The sequence below is a fragment of the Halichoeres trimaculatus genome, unplaced genomic scaffold (genome assembly GCF_033239565.1).
Source record: "Halichoeres trimaculatus isolate MK-OKI-2021-1 unplaced genomic scaffold, fHalTri1.1 fHalTri1_scaffold_2, whole genome shotgun sequence".
NCBI classification, from domain to species: domain Eukaryota; kingdom Metazoa; phylum Chordata; class Actinopteri; order Labriformes; family Labridae; genus Halichoeres; species Halichoeres trimaculatus.
In genome coordinates, this window is record NW_027437180.1 from 42,258,235 (window position 1) to 42,272,353 (window position 14,119).

Here is a 14,119-nt window from a genome sequence, read left to right on the forward strand (position 1 = left end):
GATGTCCTGACAACTGTTTGGACAGAGATATAAGTGCATGTAAAGATTTATTGTATTTTTATGATTTATTGTGTTTTTGTTATAATTTCTTTGTGGTGAATGCAAATTGAGTGTCAGACTGGATTATTCTCTATTCGCCCCACAACAAGGAAATCTACAAAAGAAAACAAGTGTACGATTCTACTCTTGGATTGAGGCTTTTTATCTGGTTAAATAAAGAATTATTTTTATTATTATTATTATTATTATTGTTATAAAATCATTGTAGCTAGGTGCTGTCCAAGTGGTACGTTGTGGTAGTTCTTCTTGTCCTGTCCTGTACTTTTTTTCTCAACCATTCAATTATCTTTGTCTTTGAATCCTGTGTTAACTTTTTATGTCCCATTTATTGCCATGGACATCAAACTGCTTATGTTTTCATGGTCACCAGTGTTGGGCAGTAAGGTCACTACAAATAGCGCTGATTTTGTAAACGACGTGGTAGTGTTAGCGGCAAAAAAAGGAAGGAGAAGAGGAGCAGCTGATGGAGTCACTGTGGCCCTACCTAAATAGATATATGAGTTTTAATAAACAAAAAAACACAGGGTACAGTTATGAATTTGATGGGTGAGTTACAGAGAAAGACAGGACTCAGCTTTCCCCAGGTAAAAGTCAAACAACTTCTCAAGTGTTTATGTCCGAGCAGCGCACTGCTCTGCAATCACCGTCATCGTCCCGTCTCTCTCCATTCAGTCTATTTTCACAAATCATGATCCTTACAAACCACCAAAAAGAGGGGTTTTCTTGGGGAGAGTCGGGATGTTCTGAGAAAAACGTATGTATATTTCTCCACTATCTAAATCTAACAATGATCGGAGCATTATCTTTGAAGAGCAGCAGGTTTGACATGTGTCAATCACATCATTAACAATCTGCAGGTGAGCCTAAAAGGGTCCCAGCCTCATAAATGTTTCAGTCAAAGAACTTCACCACACTCCTGAAAGTTTGGGCTCCACTGCTTTAACTGGTCAAAAGAATCGTCACTTCCTGTGCCACAGCAGTAATAGAGAACAACACATAACACGGCCATGTTTGATGTTTGACTGCACTTTGTAACAAAGAGCCATATGCCAGTTATAACGAAGATGAAATGCTGGATGTCTTCCATCGCTGCTCTTTGCTCTCTGTGTCATATTTGTCTTCTTTATTGGATTTATAAGCAGGGTACAAAGTGTCGTCATGCTTTTATGTAGCTGACCAGGCTATCACCATCTGGCTTACACACCGCCTACCATGAAGGGCACGGATAGCTGAGGAAACCAAAACAGGATCAGGCTTTATATCCGACCCGTACCGAGATGTACTGATCCATACCAGACCACTCGATGGAAACGGGGCTTTACATCCTCATAACCATGGATGGAAGAACAGTTCAATACTATCTCTCAGCTCATACCACAATACCAGCAGGTCGTCTTCAGCTTGCAGAGAACACTGGACCTAGCACCGATTAGCATGGACATGCTACAGACTGCTAACAGCTGAAATCTCCTGTGCAGACAATGCGGCCATGGTTTTGTGTAGGATCTCAGGACACAAACGGTTACAAAACGCCACTGCAAACGTAACCAGTTTAGTGACCACGTCCAAAATGACAGCGTTAAATCGTAATGACAGGCCCCACATGTGAAGAATGAAAAGGAGAAGAAAAAAGGAGAAAAATAAACCAAAGAAAGCTGCTGCAACAATCCGTTGCTCAAGTGGCGATCAGCAACTAGCATATGTTAATAGCTCAGCGAAAGAAAACAATCATTTGGGACTTTCAAATAACTGACTGGTTCTGCCTCTGGTGTGTACCCAGCAGGAGTTGACCTGAGTGCACAGGTGTGCTGAGAGAAACCAAAGCATAAACAAAGCAGGTATCAACATGCAAACAGAAATGACTGCTAAAATAATAAATAAATGAAATAATCAGTCACAGGAGGTGGGATCATGATGGAGAAGTGATTTCCATGTGTCAGCCTGTTGACTGCTTGTTATCTTTGTTGGGCCACAGTGCACCAAGCAGCACAGACTGACAAATCCACCTTCAAACTCTGCAGGACCAGGACTCAGGCTCTCTGTCAACACTTCACCAGGTCTGGATTAACCAAGCAACTTTATATCCATGGGTTGGATTATTTTGACTGACAGTCTTTATGTTTGCTTGTTTTGTTTTGTTTTTTTGCTCTTCATGTTTTGTAGTCTTCTGATATTTTTCTTCTTCTTCTTTACAGTCTCAAAATGAACACCACCAGTGCAGAGAACAGCTCATCCAGCCTTTCTGAGCCTTTAAACTTTGGTTCATTAAACTTAGCCATTGTTTCAGTGTCAGTGAACCTGATCCTCGGTCTTCCTCTGAATGTTTTTGTCATGTGGCTGATCCTGAGAGCTTCCAGGAAGTCTGTAGCCTCTGACTTCTTTTCTCTCAACTTGGCGATGTCTGACTTCTTTTTCTGTTTATCCAGTACTTCGCTTTTTATCATTCTTAAGTTGAAGTCATTTGTAGCTTTAGGAGTCTTCATGTTTTCTCTGGGCCTCCTCTTGACAGCACGTCCTCTCTTTCAGTGCTGCATCTGCATGGAGTACTACGCTGGGGTGGTCCACCCTGTGTTATACCTGAGGTTTAAACCCCTGAGATACAAGCTGGCCTGTTGTTGTGTCATGTGGATCATCATTCTGTCATCTTGTATCTACTACCTGTCCATCTTTTTAAACCCTCTGTATTTGTTTGTGTATTTCATAGAAATTGTGTTGATGCTCTGTGTGATGTTGTTCTGCAGCCTCTCAGTCCTCAGAGCTCTGAAACGCCCCGGACCAGGAGATAAAGTCACGGGGAAGAAGACGACCAACAAGATGAAGAGAAAGGCCTTCAAGATCATTTTACTGATCATGATTTCCATGGCCATGGCTTTCTTTTTGTTCATTATTGTGATTCCTCTGCAGTGCTGTCTCGAGCCAAAGAGATTTGATCAGCTCTTCAAAATTTTCTCAACTTTTGCCATGACCACTGGGTTTATCCAGCCGCTCCTCTACCTCCACCGCTCTGGGAAACTCCCCTGTGTGAGAAAGATCTAGATATCTGGATCATCACCTGGACATACATATAAGTAGATGTACATTCACTGGCCACTATGTTAGGTGCACCTTGCTAGTACCAGGTTGGTCCCACTTTTTCCTTCAGAACGGCCTTAATCCTTGGTGTCACAGATTCAACAAGGTCCTGGAAACCTTCCTCAGAGAGTTTGGTCCATATTGACATGATAGCATCAACAGTTGCTGCAGATTTGTGGTCTGAACATCCATGATGAGAATCTCCCGTTCCACCACATCCCAAAGGTGCTCTATTGGATTGAGATCTGGGGACTGTGGAGGACATTTGAGTACAGGGAACTCATTGTCATGTTGAAGAAAGCAGTCTGAGATGATTCCAGCTTTATGACATGGAGCGTTATCCTGCTGGAAGTAGCCATCAGAAGATGGGTACACTGTGCTCATAAAGGGATGGACATGGTCAGCAACAATACTCAGGGAGGCTGGGGACTTTTTTTTCTTTTTTTTTTTTTCTTTTTTTTTTCTTTTTTTTTTCTTTTTTTTCTTCTTTTTTTTCATTTTTCCTTCTTTTTTCATGTCATTTTTCCATTTTTACCTTTTTCCTTTTTTCCTTTCTTTTTTCTCTTTTTTGTTCTTTTCTCTTTTTTTTCTTTATTCCTTTTTTTTATTTTTTCTCCTTTTTTCCTCTTTCTTCTTTTTTCTCTTTTTTTCGTTTCTTTTTTCTTCTTTTTTTCCCTTTTTTTTCTTTTTTTTTTTCGTTTCTTTTTTTTTTTTTCCTTTTTTCTCTTCTTTTTTTCCTGTGGACTTTAAACCATGCTCAGTTGGTACTAAGGGGCCCAAAGTGAGCCAAGAAAATCTCCCCCACACCATTACACCAGCAGCAGCAGCCTGAACCCTTGATACAAGGCAGGATGGATCCATGCTTTCATGTTGTTGAGGCCAAATTCTGAGCCTACCATCTGAATGTGGAGCAGAAATCCAGACTCATCAGACCAGGCAACGTTTCTCCAATCTTCTATTGTCCAGTTTTGGTGTTGCTGTGTGAATTGTAGCCTCAGTTTCCTGTTCTTAGCTGACAGGAGGGTCACCCGGTGTGGTCTTCTGCTGCTGTAGCCCATCTGCCTCAAGGTTGGACGTGTTGTGTGTTCAGAGATGCTCTTCTGCAGACCTCGGTTGTAACCAGTGGTTATTTGAGTTACTGTTGCCTTTCTATCAGCTCCAACCAGTCTGTCCATTCTCCTCTGACCTCTGGCATCAACAAGGCATTTTGTCCCACAGAACTGCTGCTCACTGGATATTTTCTCTGTTTGGGACCATTCTCTGTAAACCCTAGAGATGGTTGTGGGTTCAAATCCCAGTAGATCAACAGTTTCTGAAATACTCAGACCAACAACCATGCCACGTTTAAAGTCCCTTAAATCACCTTTCTTCTCCATTCTGATGCTTTGAACTGCAGCAGATCCTCTTCACCATGTCTCCATTAATAAATGCATTGAGCTGCTGCCATGTGATTGGCTGATTGGAAATTTACGTTAATGAGCAGTTGGACAGGTGTGCTAATAAAGTGGCTGGTGAGTGTATAATCATTATGATTGTTGTGATGCATTGTCGTTCCCTTCTTGTCCTTTTTTCTCTACATTTTTCTTCTTGTTTTTGTTCTCCTTGTATTTGAATCCTGTAATTACTTTTAATGTCTATGTTGCCATGGATACCAAACTGGTTTTGTCTGCAGTGGTTTTTCTTTTTCACTATCTCTGATCCGGTGTGTCCAGGGATGCTGAATGTAACTTTAGTTGCATTTTTTACACAGGAGATCAGCTGTTAGCAGCCTTTAGCATGTGAATGCTAACCGGTGCTATGCCCAATGTGAGCTATTAAGAGACGACATTGAACCTGTTCTTCCAGACTTGGTTATGGGTAATGTAAAGTCTATCTTGACTAGAATAGAATAGAATAGAATAGAATAGAATAGAATAGAATAGATAGGAATAGAATAATTCTTTGTTGCCCACCACAGGTGGACCAGCTAGCACAGTGCACAGACATATATTGTTCTTGGTTTAACTTTTTCTATTACTTACTTATTTATTTTCATCTATTGTTACGTTTGCACGATGCATTGAATTGTTTGTTTCTGTACATTTCTCCGCTGTGGGACCAATAGAGAATTGTCTAAAATTATCATTAATTATTTTAAACATTGAAACAAAAGATCAAGTTCGCAACAATGATTTGTGTTTTTTTTGTTTCTTAAATTCTGAATAAATGTACGGAAGCTCCGTCAATGCTTCAGCGCTTTGTTTATTCTTTTTTTGTTTCTCACAAAAAATCAGGGCCCATATGCATGACAAGCCATTAGCAGGGAAAACGAAGCGTTTGTACTATATATATATATATATATATATATATATATATATATATATATATATATATATATATATATGAGAGAAGAATAGTGGAGTATCTAATAACTATTTTACAATATTTATATTTATTTTTATACTAAATTATATATATTAAATGATAAAACAACAAAAGATCTTCAAGTTTTTTCGTCTGTATGTTATAAATAAACTTTTGAAATCTCCATCAATACTTCAGTCTACTGTTTTTGTTGTTCTCTCATGAAATCAGGTAAATAATGTTTCACATTAACTGTATTTTTAACTGAGTTTGATGACCTGATAGGGCACACGTGCTGAGAGAAACCAAAGCATAAACAAAGCAGACATCAGCATGTTAACACAGAGTGGTAGCTAAATAAATAAATGAAATAATCAGTCACAGGAGGTGGGATCATGATGGAGAAGTGATTTCCATGTGTCAGCCTGTTGACTGCTTGTTATCTTTGTTGGGCCACAGTGCACCAAGCAGCACAGACTGAGAGCTCACTTTGACAAATCCACCTTCAAACTCTGCAGGACCAGGACTCAGGCTCTCTGTCAACACTTCACCAGGTCTGGATTAACCAAGCAACTTTATATCCATGGGTTGGATTATTCTGATTGGAAGTCTTTTTGTCATCTTGTTTTTTTGGGGGGTTTTTTGCTCATTGTGTTTCGTAATGTTCTGATGTGTTTTTCTTCTTCTTCTTTACAGTCTCAAAATGAACACCACCAGTGCAGAGAACAGCTCATCCAGCCTTTCTGAGCCTTCAGACGATGGTTACGTACCAATAACGGTTGTTTTAGCGTCAGTGTTAGTGAACCTGATCCTGAGTCCTCCTCTGAACGGTTTTGTTATCTGGCTGATCCTGAGAGCTCCCAGAGAGTCTGTAGCCTCTGACTTCTTCTCTCTCAACCTGGCGATGTCTGACTTCTTGGTCTGCTTATTCGCTATATGGTTTTTCATATTTCTTGAGTCTAAATCATTATTAGCTTTGGGAGGCTTCAGGTTTTCACTCGGCCTCCTCTTGACAGCACGTCCTCTCTTTCAGTGCTGCATCTGCATGGAGTACTACGCTGGGGTGGTCCACCCTGTGTTATACCTGAGGTTTAAACCCCTGAGATACAAGCTGGCCTGTTGTTGTGTCATGTGGATCATCATTCTGTTATCTTGCATATCCAGCCTGTGTATCTTTTTAAACCCTCTGTATTTACACGCACTTTTCTTACAAAGCGTGTTGTTGTTCTGTGTGATGTTGTTCTGCAGCCTCTCAGTCCTCAGAGCTCTGAAACGCCCCGGACCAGGAGATAAAGTCAAGGGGAAGAAGACGACCAACAAGATGAAGAGAAAGGCCTTCAAGATCATTTTACTAATCATGATTTCCATGACCATGAATTTCTTTTTGTACATTGTAGTAATTCCTCTGCAGTTCTGTCTCGAGCCAAATTTGTTTAAGCATGTCTTTGGTATTTTCTCGACTTTGGCCTTGACCACTGGCTTCATCCAGCCGCTCCTCTACCTCCACCGCTCTGGGAAACTCCCCTGTGTAGAGATCTAGATCATTTAATGGTCTTTTTATGGTTCATTTCTGGGTCATGGACATCAGACTAGTTAAATCTGCAGTGGTGCTTCTACCAGTTTTCTTTGTGTGTGTTTATGTTTATTGTGTGTGCAGCCTGTAGCACATTGATGTGAACCAGTGCATTTCTGGTCTCCTCAGTCAGACATGCACAGGTCCTCAGTTATTTTACTGTTTGCTCTTTTCTCTGTCAGAGGCAGGATCTTAAATCCTTCATCATATGTTGTTTGAATCATTTGTTGTTTTTATTTTTCTGATGTTTTTTCCTTCCTTTACTCGGTGGTGGTTTTTAGCCTTCTATATATTGTTGTATTTTTTTCTGTTAAGTTTTTTTTTTGTTTATTCTTGTCCTCCTCACATTATTTTTTTTTTTTCAGTTTTCCTTTTAAAGACACTTTCTGACCCTATTTTTTAAAAGAAAAATATTTTTTTTTTGATAATCATTTTTTCAATATTAATACTCTATTTGATATGTTCTTATCATAATATTTGCACTATTTACGTTCTTGTTTCACTACTTAAATTCTACAAATTGGGGCATTGTGGGATGAATAAAGGATTACCTGATATATCGTTAATAAATTCAATCATTCAAACAGTAATTCAAGTTTTCAATGATGATTTTTTTTTTTTTTGTTTCTTTGTTTGACTTTTTTTTTTTTTTTTGGGGGGGGGGGGGGGGTTCATATATTATTAGTCATATTGTTCCATATTTACAGTATTTGTAATCCTATTGAAATCCGGATTCCAGTGGCGCATATCTCAGCTGCATGGTTTTATTGGTTTTGCAATAAGCAGTAAGTTCAGTCTTTAGCTCAATCAAAGTGTTGCTACATGGTTAGTCACATTCAGCCATTTAATATACATTCATTCATTGATGGCAGAAGACGCCAGGTCAGTAAGGCCTTCATGAAACGTACCATAGACTGCTCACAGTCAGTTCAGTTCAAACTGAAGAAAAGGAAAGGAAGAAGAAAAACCTCAGCTCAGTCTTCGATCTGTCCCTGGAGCTGAGAGCATCAGGCCTGAACCAAAAGACACCACTTTAGACTGGATATGCACAGTTATTACAGCTATGGTAGAGGTATGAAGACAAAGATTTAGAGCTGGACTCTGGAAAAAAAAAGTGTCCTCTAAGAGGCTGAGATCAACTACCAAACTTCTCAAGTTTATGCCTCATTCAAGTCAGGAATCATCAATGTGTCAAAAGACCCATTTCCACCAGTGCTGTCTGAGCACAGCACACATTTTCTGGCCACTGACTGATCCTGGGACAGATCCTCAAATAACCAAGACGATCCCACTTTTGAGACCGTTCTGTTGGGGTGCCAGACTTAACTGATCCGATCCCAGAAGTTGGAGCTACAACACTGACGACTAGTGATGGGTACTGACCAAATTCTGTCAAAAGCACCAGGTACCAGTTTACGTAAAATTGAAAGGTACCATGTTTCTGTACGTTAACACATCTTTGTGAAAGTCAGGGAGTAAAAGAGAAGGTGATTATCCATGCTGGACATAAACACAGCATTGTAAATGTATATATATATAAGAATAAACATGTTAAATAAAAAAAAAAACGCATATTTTATTATCAAACAAATTGATATTTTTTTTCCAAACAAACACAAGAAGTATCGAAAATTGGTTCCTTTGATTACTGGTACCAGGCATTGATACTGTATCGTTTCAGATGTCAAGTCAAGTCAAAGTTTATTTATAGAGCACGTTTAAAAACAACCTCGGTGACCAAAGTGCTTTACAGGGGTGCAAAACAATCTCTCATACACTTTATATCAAGGAGTCAAACATTTAAATATACATAAAAAACAGAAATAAAATAAGATAAGGATAAAAACAATAAAAGTAGAGTAAAAGATTGAAAAGGGAATAAAATGTAAGGGATAAAAGATACAAAGATAAAAAGATAAAAAGAGAGATTAAAAAAGAGATTAAAAAAAACCAAGGTTACTCATTTAGTTGGGATTGAACGCCAAAGAATAGAGATGGGTTTTCAGTAATGTTTTTAAGTGCTCAGTTGACTGTGCAGCTCTAACCTGGATAGGTAGGCTTTTGGTGCCACCACCGCGAATGCTCTATCGCCCCGAGTGGAGAGCCCTATCCGAGGTACTGCCAGGAGCAACTGGTCTGATGACCTTAGCGCCCTGGTAGTCTGATGAGGCTTTAAAATTTCAGTTAAATAAGGTGGAGCCAGACCATTCAAGCACTTAAAAACAATCAATAAAACTTTAAAATGAACTCTAAAATCAACAGGCAGCCAGTGCAAAGACGCGAGGACAGGTGTAATGTGGTCAAAGTGTTTTTTGCCAGTCAGCAGGCGGGCAGCGGCATTCTGGACAACCTGCAGAGGGCGTAACGCTGACTGGCTAAGACCTACAAATAAAGAGTTGCAGTAGTCCAGGCGTGATGTAATAAAACAGTGAATAGCCCTCTCAAGGTCTTTCTTTGGAAGATAGGCTTTTGCTTTGGCCAGATGTGAAAGGTACCCATCCCTGCTGCAGACTGTTGATTGGTTGAAAGAATCGTCACTTACTGTGCGACAGCAGCTGTCTCTCTCCTGGCAGCGCACAGTTATAGGTCTGCGTTTCAGCCGACCGAAAACTAAAACTTTTGAAAACGGCCTCCAGAGTTTGATTTTACTGAAACACTGCCGACACCATTGCTGTGTTCACAGTAAGCCGGCGTTTTCAGTGGAAACGCTGACTTTACACTCCACTTGGCGCGAGCGCATACTACAGAACATCAGTACTGTTCTTATGATCGTCGCAAACTACCGTGTTGATCTTGTTCTGCTCAATCTGCTGAATCTGTGACTGTCTGTAACTAAATGAGCATCTGTTGCTCCACTTCTGCTCTTAGCATTCACCAACACACCAGATGATCAACTCTACTTCAGAGGAGATCTACCAAAAGATGCTTCTGGACAAGACAGTTATAGCACCACCTACAGGCCTGGCATGCTCACTACAGCATTTTCAGTCCATCAGCGTTTCTATGTAAGCCCAGATTTTTTTCACTGCGTTTTTGGCGTGTAAACAAAGCTTGATTGTTCTTTGTAACAAAGAGCTACATGCCAATCACAAAGAAGACAAATTGCTGGATGTCTTCCATATTTGCTTTTTGTTTACTGTGTTGTGTTTTTCCTCTTCATTGGATTTATTAGCAGAGTACAGATAAGACCAAACTAGAGTTCCTTGGAGAGTCGTAGAGACACTGTTTGTGTTAAACACAGCTGAGCACAGAGGCAGGGGGATCATGATGCGTGGAGGCTTCAGTGCCCAGTCTGGAACTGGGAATCCCCTCAAGATTGAAGGTTGGATTATGAAGACAGAAGGATATGTGTAGAAAACCTGAAACAGTCAGCAACAAAACTAAATACACATCTCTCCAGGTGAAGAACTAGTTACAGAAAACCAAAGTGAACCGTATAGACTGGCCTACACAAAGCCCTGACTTGAATCACATTGAAACCCTGGCATCAACCTGGAACTGACGAGCAGGGTTCATGCCAGAAGAGGATCAATTGTGGAGGAGCTTGAAAGGTTTTCCAAAGAGGACTGGGCTGGAATTCCTCAGAAAATGTATCAGAGACTAATAATAAACACTCTGGACATTTAAACAACAGTTGTAACTACAACCTTCAAGTCTTTCTTCTCCTACCCGGACATCTACCCAACCAAGCGTGCCGGGGAGGCACATCTCAAAGCTCCCGACAGCTGGATTTTCATGTCAGTGTTGACTGATTGTTATGTTTGAAGTGAATTTGCTTATGCAAAAATTAAACAATATATTGCAGAGTTGAATGTGTATGTGTGACAATTCCCTAAAGACCCACCTGGACATGCTCAATGATCGATGTGACAAAGTGTGCCCGGCAAAGGCAGGGCACACCTCACATCATAATCCAGAGCTCCTGACACCTGGATTTCCATACATCAATCAGCAAAGTGATTTCTTAAACAAATGTCACAGGGTTATATCAGCGTGTCAGGTCGATTCTGCTTCAGAGCTGCAGGAGAACTCAAGATCCTTTGTCGGCACCAGATCTGCACCAGGTTTGTGTGTAAGGTCTTTGGATTTATGTAGTGATTGGTTAAATGGAGGGAATGGGATACTGGTGTTAACTTCACATTTTGTTATCACTGTTTTTTTGGTGGGTGGCGTTCATGTCTCTAATGAGATAGGAGATGACAGTGGGTAGAGTAGGAAAGGGGGCGAGAATGGGAGGTGACATGCAGGGCCCCAGGCTGGATTTGAGACCAGGCCACCTGCTAGATGGCAAACCTCATGGGGCTATCTGCGCCTCTATTAAAGATGCTATGAGGAGGATCTGTTTTGATTGCACTCCCTCGCCACCTTGTGGCCCGGAGTCTCTGCACACTGTTGTAAATTACTTTTAGTGAGGCGTGTGTTTGTTTTGAAATTAAATGGAGATAGATGGCTAGATGTAGTGCTATCCGCAGCCCAATGCTCGGACATATCTGTAGCTAACCTGACAACGAGTAAACACTGTCAGTTTCTATGTAGTTTAGTAGCTGTCTATATTTAGCTCAGCTGACAGTCCGTGCTCTGAGACGTGTCTGTAACATGTAACGTTAGTGAATCCTGGTTATGTCCTGCCAGTCATTGACCAATCAGAGCTAACGTAACCTCACTCTTCATGTTATTGATAGACTCTCAAGTTTGAACAGACCACTGCAGAATAACTGCTGCACGTGGGTTGGAGGCAACATTAGCACAAACAGCTTAGCTCCTGTATTAGCCTTTGGCTCGTGCTCTATCTCTCTCCTGTTTCTCTTTCTTCTGCTCTTCTGTCCTTTTTCTGTCTGACAGTTAGGCTCCAGTGTCCACCATCACTACTAAATTATCACAGAAATCATTTTCAGCAGAGAAAAACTCAGATCTCTGTTTTATCTCTTCTCACTGATAAACTTAATCAGCTGACGTGGTGTTGTCATAGAGACCTCTACGTGCCGTTGATCAATCCGGTCCTGGATGACCCAAACTGGAGGCTAAGAAGTAGAAATTTGAAACAACCTTTAACCAGTAATATTTGTGCTGATAATCTCATGTTAAAGTGTGGATTAGGATCAGGCAGATATCTAGAAGGGAGACTTTTCAAGATCACTTTCAAACTCCTCACAGCCCCTTTAACTTCACATTGAATAACTGACGCGTCTGATGCTGTCTTCTTTACAGATACGGTATGATGAACACCACCTGTGCAGCGAACATTTCTTTCAACCTTCCTGCGTATTTTCAGTACCTCCAATGGCCCCAAGTGTCCCCGCCGGTCAACATGATCCTGAGTCTTCCTCTGAACGGTTTTGTCATGTGGCTGATCCTGAGAGCTCCCAGAGAGACCATGACCTCTGACTTCTTTTCTCTCAACCTGGCTGTGTCAGAGACACTGTTTGCTTTATCCAGTATTTGGTTTTTACTTTTTAAATATTTGACAGTAGTGTCATATTTCAAGGTTTACATATTTTCATTCAGCCTCCTCTTGACAGCACGTCCTCTCTTTCAGTGCTGCATCTGCATGGAGTACTATGCTGGGGTGGTCCACCCTGTGTTATACCTGAGGTTTAAACCCCTGAGATACAAGCTGGCCTGTTGTTGTGTCATGTGGATCATCATTCTGTCATCTTGTTTATACAACCTATTCACTTTTCATGACGATTTGTATTTATTTGCGTATTTTATACAAAGCCTGTTGTTGTTCTTTGTGATGTTGTTCTGCAGCCTCTCAGTCCTCAGAGCTCTGAAACGCCCCGGACCAGGAGATAAAGTCAAGGGGAAGAAGACGACCAACAAGATGAAGAGAAAGGCCTTCAAGATCATTTTACTAATTATGATTTTCATGACCATGAATTTCTTTTTGTTTGTGGCTGCCATTCCTCTGCAGAGCTGTCTCAACCAAAAAAAGTTTGATACCGTCTTCACCATTATGTCGACTATAGCGATAACTACTGGGTTTATCCAGCCGCTCCTCTACCTCCACCGCTCTGGAAAACTCCCCTGTGTGAGAAAGATCTAGATGATTTAAAAGTATTGTGTGACATGATTTGCTGCAATAATTTCTTTTATTTTTGAATATAGAGTATTGTTCTCATCTTGTTCTCTTTGCTTTTGAATTAAACTTCTGTAAAGCTCATCAGTGGATCCTTTCGTTTCCTGTTTCCAGCACATAATCAGGTCCTTCAGTGTGTTGTTAATTTTACAATGAAGTTGCATCACAGGCAGGATAACTGTATGGTGCTGTTTCATTATACTCAATATGAGCCACATTCAACTTATCAGTCCAGAAAAAATGTCTTGTTTCAAGTTGTTCAAAGACAAAAATGAGGTCTGAATTGCTGTAACAAGTAAAAAAAAAATCTGCCAATGGAGCAAGAGAAAAATTTACTAGAAAATTTGCTTGAAACTAGAACAATGAATTGACTAGCAAGGTCTACCTAATAAAGTGGCCAGTAAGTGTATACAACAGCCTTTACTCTGTTTCAAGAACAAACAAAGCGCCGAAGCATTGATGGAGTTTAGAGATGTTTATTCAGAGATTAAGAAAAGAACATTTCAACAATCCATCGTTACAAACTAGAATTTCTGTTAAAAAATATCTTTTCTTTTCCCCATGACAGGGAAACTCATTTGTTACGAAGCAATCTGTAAATAGCATGATGCTACTCTGCCCTCTTGAATAGCACATCCATCTTCTTGGAGATAGCTCTTATATTCTCAGCAACGATGGATGGAAAAACAGGTTGATGTTGTCTCTTTTTCGCTCTCTCATCAGGCCTAGCACCAGTTAGCATCCACACGCTAAACAGCTGATCTTATGTCAACAATACAATCACCCAAATAAAACTATCAAAAACACCCCTGCAAACATAACCAGTTTAGTATCCATGGCAACAAATGAGACATATAAAGTAATTACAGGCTCCAGATACAAAGAGAACTAAAAGCAAGAGAAAAAAGAAGAGAAAAGAACAAAGAAAGGAGCAAAAGCACTTGGCTACAACAATAATGATCACACCTAAACTCATATTCAGATCTTTCTCA